The 5,997-nt window shown below is 44.0% G+C and overlaps 1 long non-coding RNA gene across 2 annotated transcripts; it reads right to left on the reverse strand.

Moving 5' to 3' along the window:
• Positions 1–1,025: 1,025 nt before the first annotated feature.
• LOC147961030 (uncharacterized) lies at positions 1,026–5,431 on the reverse strand. 2 transcript variants are annotated; one of them, XR_015611031.1, is made up of 4 exons: positions 4,531–5,431; positions 4,323–4,415; positions 4,024–4,196; positions 1,026–3,947 (listed from the first exon to the last, which is right to left on the reverse strand). It is a non-coding gene; the product is annotated as an uncharacterized LOC147961030 (long non-coding RNA). The 2 variants fall into 2 exon arrangements; XR_015611030.1 differs by having other exon boundaries at positions 4,024–4,415.
• Between the last annotated feature and the right edge of the window lie 566 nt (positions 5,432–5,997).

The following is a 5,997-nucleotide window of genomic DNA, read 5'->3' on the forward strand; positions in this document are numbered from 1 at the left end:
GAGATTGAGTCTGCCTATAACATGTTTGGTATCATGCCAACTCAAAATGTCCTTAGCACAGCTAACTTACTCCTAACTGTTTTCTACCAAGCCTCGGTCGACGTTATGTTGTGATCCACAGATGTAAGAGGTTGAGTTTGCAGGTTGTGCGGTGTACTGGTGCTAGATACAGTACACACCTTCGATCAATACAACAAATTGATGGCTTTATTAGGAAAAAAACATTTCATATATATATAGTACATTTGCTGCAACATATCTCATTTATAAGCTCTGCATACACAAGGATCTTCTTTCGCTAGACTAGTTCTGTTACATCTGTATCCATGGTGTGGTTGACAAATTTCGTTACAGAGACATGGCCTATCTCTGAACTTCTTGGCCTGCTGTAATTTTGCTGGTTCAAGTGAACTGTCAGTGCATCATGAAGCAGAAAACCCGAGTCCTCATTTCCATGTGATGCATACTCGATTGTGGCATGAAAAATATTCAGTCAAAAACAGAGTATATGATAGCTTTCGGTGTTTGGAAACTACATGTCCAATATGTTCCAAAAACATACGACAAAAAACTAATATAATGATAGAAATATTCAAATTGATCACACATAGACTTAGGCATTTCTCGTTTTGACAGTGAAGAGAGAATTTTGAAAAGAGATAGTATACAATTAACAAAAGGATCTCATTGCACCAGTCTGATATGAATATAACTAGAAGGGTAAAGCACGCCTTGCAGCGCCGTTTGTTCTCTTCGTGCTAAGGGATCTTTTTTTCTTTACAGCCCAACGAAGAGTTTTTTTTTGAAAAAGAGAGTTTCCTCTCCAATTTCCACTATCAGAAATCACCAAGTCTTACAAACTACCAGGCCTATTACAGGCCCAACGAAGAGTTATATTAAGGATAAGGCTAATGCTTTATGAAAGTATGTTGTTCTCGTTGTGTTGTCCATTACACACCATCAAACCATCGGTATGGAAACTAACTAAGTTTTGGTACAATCAATGTTGCAGAAAACAAAAGGCATTTCAAATGCAAATTAAATCTGTAGTTGTTTATCCCCTTCTCAGCAATATACAACAGTGATTAACAATAACATGTGTGACATGAAAGCCAACAACCTCCAAATTCCATTCTCTTGAAAGATTGTCGCATGATGCCAGTGTGGACCTTGTTCATCTCCCATCTTGCTCTCCCCCAGTCAAGTAAGGTTGTGTTAACGTTTTGAGGATGGTTAAGTATCATGGACCATGATGAGACTTGGAGGAGCTTTCATACACCAGAAGCTTTTATTTTCCTCGAAGTTCCTGCGAGGCAAACCGATATTGTTTTGGAAAATGACTCGAGTCTGGCTAATCAACCTATTCTGTAACACTTTAGTAGCTAGACTATTCATAAACTAATGCCTTTTGTTTGCCAAACCACAACCCAGCTTCCGATTCACAATCAACTGAAACATGAATATGCGATATCTAATACTCCCTCCGTTTCTAAATATTTGTCTTTCTACAGAGTTCAACAAGTGACTTCATACGGAGCAAAATGAGTGAATCTACACTCTAAAATATGTCTATATACATCCGTATGTGGTAATCCATTTGAAATCTCTAGAAAGACAAATATTTAGGAACGGAGGGAGTAAATCTTACACGACATGTGTTAGCTATATCATAGATTCAGAGCAGAATGTACAGGTATTTGTGCAATCAGTGTGACGATATGCATGTAACAGCCTACGATTATAAGTGATCATACACGTGTATGATAAACTGAAACTGAAGCTATCTAATAAGTAGTAACATACAACACAAGAATAAAGATGTAGTTCCTGCAAAGAAAAGAATAAAGGTACAAGAGGTACTTACATGCTCAATTAACCAAAGTACCCAAATCGTCATCACTCATCACATCACATAGTGTCAATTTGCATCGTAATTTATCTCTTTGTCAACAAATCTGACAACACTAAAACTGTGAGAAACCACCTACACCACACAACGCTTTCTAGCATGGCTGACATAGCAAAAGCAAGTGATACAACCATAGTTTTCAAAACCAACTACGATGATCCAACAGAAGCTTTCTAGCATGACTGACATAGCAAGAGCAAAGCTATGCAAATACAACACCCCGCGACCTACCTTTGTTTTGTATAAACGGGTTTACATTTTTTATGTACAGCTAACATAAGCATTGAGGTGATTGTTGTAGCATTAATCTCTCCAGGTTATATGCATATATAGTAGCAGGAAGCAAGTCCAATTTAAGTATTTATTTGGTAAGCATGTCACCATAAACATACAAAAGCAAGGGGGAATCAGACGTTAGACAATTAGATTTTAGAATGAAATAAGAGACTACAGTTGAAGCACACCTAATCATCAATTATGTAATCTTGCTAAACACAACAAGATGTCTAAATGTTGACAGATCCATACATTGAACATTTATTCGAAGTTATTGTGTTCTAACATGCACACTCGCACCGAGTTTTGCCACTCTGAGAATTGTATGAACTTTTATTCTGAACTAAATTATTTTTCTTATGATTCTTTTGTGGCTCACGAATTCATAAACACATCAACTTTTAAAAAGTAACATTTCTATTTTCTAGAACTACCAAGTAACAGTTCCAGCCATCTTGAGGAATTGGGGAAGATAATCCAACTATAACAACATAAATCTTTATGAATCTAAACCTTGGCAGCCAAACTTGTGATTCACTATAGGTAAAAACTATCTTGGACAACTGTCCCTACATACTGGATGGCAAAAGGTCAGTGTGATTGCTATATTGTTTTAATGATAAGAGGCTTTGAAGACAATGCAGCAACGCACCAAAACAAAAGCTTTTGCAACCCAAACTTTGTCTTGAGCTGAACCAGAAGTGTCGCCAAAAAATGAAATCGTAACATCAGGTAAAAGATGACAGATCGGCCAGAACCTTGCAAAATGAAGAGACACATGTAAAGATTGAATCTCCTGTTAAAATTATATCCAGAGAAAAAAAAGGTAATATGACACATCGACACAAGAAATCATAGTATCTATTTCTCAAACACTAATTAACAACACTTAGATCAGGACATGATGTTATACTATTCTTTAGCCAACAAAATATTACCAATCAATTTCACCAAGGTCGCAAGGGGATGTGGTTGGCAAGTGAAACTGAAACCATCTATTTAGTCGCAAATCCTGCAACACTCTATATATTACTCCCGTGAGCTAAACTATGAACTGGAATCAGTACAGAGCTAGTGCTATTTTTAGAATTAATTTTCCCTGTTTTAGTTTGCTAGCTTCTTGAGTTTAAAGCAAACTGCACCTATAATTATTTATGTAACAAGTTTTGGTTCTTGTTCACATTGTGCACATGCCTCTACTTGTGGACACAAGCCTTATTGATCTACATTACCAGTACCATGCATGATTTCTTACAGTGTAGTGGCATCAGGAAATTAAGTCTGATTTGAATGCTAAAATACGGTAACTTCACCTTTTTATGCTTGCCAAGAAAAAAAAACACTTTCAGCTAGTAAAGAAGCAAACTAATGCTAAAATATGGTACAATGTTTACTCAAACTGTTCAATCCTAAGTTTTATTTGATATGGGCCATGGTCAACTCCGACAACTTAAAAGAGTTATCTTCAATAAACAATTATACAAACGTCACACCGTATCCTAATCAACACACGTATGCTCTATACAATATTATGGCTTTTAGATATTGGGCTGAGCTATACTGCTGAACAATAGACACTAAGCGGAAGAAATAATAATGAACACATTAGTTTTGACATGATGTTATGCAGATTAAGCAATCTAACTTGCAATTCCAGAGATAGTAGCTCTATTAATTTTACTTTCCGCGATACCACGAAAGCTTGTCATTGTGGCCGCGGTGGTGCAGGTAGGTGACAAAAGTCCAGCCACATAGCAAAAATCTGCAGGAAAATTCATATCAGAACTTTGGGCAGGAAGTAAGGCTACAAATGCAACAAGAGCAGATACTACACACACATGCCCAGTAGGGGACGGCGTATAGCTTGAGTATCTAAAAAGGCCTTATCACGACGGTGAGCCCAGCGAGGAGGTCAGCCATGGCAAGCCATCACATCCGTCTTCTCATTCAGCTGGAACAAATCGCTGCACGGGTGTAACTGCGATCCTGACTTCCCTGGACTGCTCGACCACTGGACAGGTTGAACAGAAACAGTATAGTCAGCAATCACATTACCAAGCATATGTGACCTCATGAACAAAAATTAATCTGCAGAAGTAAGCACAATCAAAGATCATGTTGGCTTATTTGGCATCACCAAGTAGAATGGGTACACGAGCATTAGGAACGGTAGCGCAAATCAAAGCTTCCGGGTGGCACTGTCCAGGCTCCTATACAGCTTCTGGGGAAGCTGAAATTTGCAGCAACAATTGATTCAAAACAAGATGACACCAGGTTAATCAAATTCCTCAAGAACATGAGCAAAGTGAGCAGCCACAAATTTGGAATCTATGTAGCCCACGTACCGGATACCAGGACTCGTCCTTCTCAATGTGGCCATGGTTCTGGTGGTGCGTCCAGTGGCTAATCCGGAGGAGTGGAGGATGTGTCTGTTGACGCTGTTCAGTTTGGCGTTGTTGGAAGCTCACAAGGCCGCTGCGGCAGCAACCATCCACGGTGAGAGAGATGGCGAGCTCACAAGCCGGAGACGCACCAGTTGTGTCTTAGGACGAAGAGCGGCCAGAACATGGTGTCCTGTGCGACGCAGTAGACTGGCCAGGCAGGCGGCGGCGAGGGCGACAACGACACAGAGCGACGGCAGGGCAACCTGAAGCCGACGCCTCCTCTCTGATGACCACCGATGCCCTCACCACCTCCCCTGATGCAATGGCCGCCCCGAACCAACCACCAAACGCGAGCTCTGCCGCACCGCCGTCGTCCATCCCCGGAGTCGCACACCGCTCGCCAAAGCCACCGCAGCCGAGCCCAGCCGGCCAGATGTGACCAGAATGGGCACACACGCAGCCAACCACAATGAAGCCTCCACTTCCACTGACAACACCGGCCCGATCTGGAGCATCGAGCCCCCGCATCGGCTGCCGCCACCGCCGCATATCCACCCACCGTAGACACCCACGCCGCCGGCAGCACCACCGTAGGCAAGGCCGCAAACCCTATCGCGCCGGGCATCTTCAGCTGCGAGATTCCCGTGGCGGCCCCCACGAGGCGGAGAGAACGGGTCCCGCCGCTGCCGGCTCCGAGCGGGCTTTGCCCGCCGGAGGCTACCGGTGACGGGGAGAGGAGGGAGGAGTCGAGGGGGCTGCTGGCCGGAACGGAGTCGTCGCCGCCCGTGGCGTCGGGAGGAGCGACGTTCGCGGTTGAGCCTCCCCGGGGTCCGCCTCCCCGCTGGAAATAAAATCTGATACGACCGGGTCGCACGAGGCCAAACGGGAGACCACCTCGCGCGCATGACATCTGGCAGTACGAATCTCAACGCAGCGTTCGCCTGGCTTCCAGGCCATAGTCCTAGCCATCTCCGGCCCGGCCCCGTAGGTCCATCCAGGCCCGGCCCTAAAATCCAGGGCCTATACCCGATGGGCTTGCCCGTGGGCTGGGATTAGGCCTAAGTTTTGAGCCTACCAGCAGGGCCTGGACGGGCTTGGACTTGGCATATTGGCATTTTAAAGAAGCGGCCCGGCCCACAGCCCTAAGGGCTTCTAAGGGCTTTTTACCAGATGAGCTGGGCTTGGGCTTGCAAAGTAGGCCCGATGGTAGGGCCTGGGAGGGCTTGGGCCTTAATTTTCTGCCATGGGATTTTTAAGGCCCGGTCCATGCCCGGCCTGGCCCATGGCCAGGTACACTAGTAGAAAAATGGTCATTTGTCCCGGTTCATAAGGTTCATTTGTCCCGGTTGTGGAACCGGGACTAAAGGGCCGTTACTAATGTCCTGTACCTTTAAGAACCGGGACAGATGGGCCTCCACGTGGCCGCTG

Source organism: Triticum urartu, chromosome 7A, assembly GCF_056163025.1.
Source record: "Triticum urartu cultivar PI428250 chromosome 7A, HENAU_Tu73, whole genome shotgun sequence".
In the NCBI taxonomy this organism is placed as follows: Eukaryota; Viridiplantae; Streptophyta; class Magnoliopsida; order Poales; family Poaceae; genus Triticum; species Triticum urartu.